Below are 2,091 nucleotides of genomic sequence, written 5' to 3'. Positions count from 1 at the left end.
ATTTTCTCTCACTGATGTTTCTCTCTGTCTTTTTCCCTTCCTTTCTGTAAAAAATCACTAAAATATATATTTTCAAAAATGAAATGAAGGAAGATGGATGGAACAAATAATAATAAAGAATGATACTTCTCTGTTTTCTAGGTGGCAAATTCTTATAGGGCATCTGATGAAACCATCTTTCAAATCTAGATTTCCACTCTGAACTTGAAAACCACATCACAGTTCCTATATAAGGTAGGATAGTAAAGTCAGCTTGTCAGGCTGTAGTCCAACTTTATTGTAGTCTCTTCTATTGAAAAGTGAAGTGAATGAGTGAAAATATCTAAAAGAAATGCTGTTGAGATGAAATTAAGGCATCCATTTGAAGAAACAAGTAGAGTCCTGATATGCATGTTGTGCTGATTACTGTATGATTTTCATATAATTTGATCTGGAAAAATAAGCATACAATTCAATTAAGTTGAATTCTCTGTCAAGGGCATATGGAAATGGCTTGATCCTCACTTGGATCAAGCCATTTCCATATGCCCTTGAAAGAGAATCAACTCTGGGATCCTTCATTCTGCAGGCCAATGCTCTATCCACGAAGTTAAACCAGCTAGGACATAAATTTAGAATTCTTAAGAAGATCTGGAAGAATGTTGATGAAACATTGTAGACAGCATATAGGAAATAAAAGTAAAAAAGAAATTTCTGAGGGAGTAGCTAAGAAGAAAATAATACAAATGCAAATAAAAGCAAATCACCCATTCTTTGGAATTAGCAGAAACCAAGCCTGTCTTTGAGGTGTGAAAAAGAACCAGATATTTAAATTTGCAGCATTTACCTTTGGGCACACAATGTACCCTTAGTTCTGAGGCCAGTGATCTATCATAGACAAGGTATTGCTAGGTTGAGGAGCCTTTTCAGGGCCTCCTTCACATCCTTGTTTCTCAGGCTGTAGATGAAGGGGTTCAGCATGGGGGTGACCACAATGTACATTACTGAGGCAACTGAATTTTGTAGGGAAGAATGGGTCAGAGCAGAACTGAGGTGGACCCCCAGGCCTGTCCCATAGAACAAGGAGACCACGGAGAGGTGAGACCCACAGGTGGAAAATGCTTTATATTTCCCTCCTGCAGAGGACATTCTCATTAAAGTGACAACAATCCTAGAGTAAGAAAACAGAATTCCTGTGAGAGGAAGCATGCCCAGGAGGGCAGCAGACACATACAAGGAGATGTTATTGATGAGAGTGTCAGAGCAGGCCACCTTGAGAATCTCAGTCAGTTCACAGAAGAAATGAGGGATTTCAGTGCCTACACAAAAGGTCAGCTGCCTCATAAGAAGAGTATGAAGCAGAGAGACCCAGAAAATGATGAACCAAGATATCAGAACCAGAGTGCCACAGAAGCGGGGGTTCATGATGACTGTGTAGTACAGGGGGTGGCAGATGGCCACATACCGGTCATAGGCCATCACAGTCAGGAGGAAGTTATCCATTCCACCAAAAACTATAAAAAAATACAACTGAACGAGGCACCCATTGTAGGAGATGGTTTTCCTTTGTGTCTGGATATTCACCAGCATCTTTGGGATGGTGGTGGATGTGAAAAAGATGTCAACACAGGACAGGTTGGTGAGAAAGAAATACATTGGGGTGTGAAGGTGGGAGTCAGAGCTGATGGCCACAATGATGAGCAGGTTTCCAAGCACAGTGAACAGGTACATGGACAGGAACATTCCACAAAAGACCGGCTGCAGTTCAGGATCATCTGAGAGACCCAGGAGCAGGAACTGTGATGTTCTGTGTCGTTTTCAGCTCCCATGAAGCTGGCTTTTCTTATAAAGAAAAAGGCAAAAGCAACATTCAATAAAGGTATCCAAGGGAGTCATCAACTTTTGATTTCACCTTTGTGTGGACATCCTTCATGATCTGGTAGTCATTCTAATGACAATGATTCACTTATTTAAGTGGTAACCCAATTTTATTTTAAATTGTAGTAATTATTCAGACTTTCATTAAGTTAATAGAATCTCTCTCTTTTTATGCTCTATAGACTGGTTCTAATTGATTTCTCTGAATTTATGGACATTAACCAATTTTTACCT

The 2,091-nt window shown here is 39.8% G+C and overlaps 1 pseudogene across 1 annotated transcript; it reads right to left on the bottom strand.

Moving 5' to 3' along the window:
* Positions 1 to 870: 870 nt before the first annotated feature.
* Positions 871 to 1,808, bottom strand: LOC311623541 (olfactory receptor 7D4-like; annotated as a pseudogene). The gene has a single exon. The product of its transcript is annotated as an olfactory receptor 7D4-like (transcript).
* Between the last annotated feature and the right edge of the window lie 283 nt (positions 1,809 to 2,091).

The sequence above is a fragment of the Pipistrellus hanaki genome (assembly GCF_964339955.1).
Source record: "Pipistrellus hanaki genome assembly, chromosome: 5".
NCBI lineage: Eukaryota > Metazoa > Chordata > Mammalia > Chiroptera > Vespertilionidae > Pipistrellus > Pipistrellus hanaki.
Note: the sequence above shows the minus strand (reverse complement) of the source record. Positions and strands in the feature narration are given on the sequence as shown.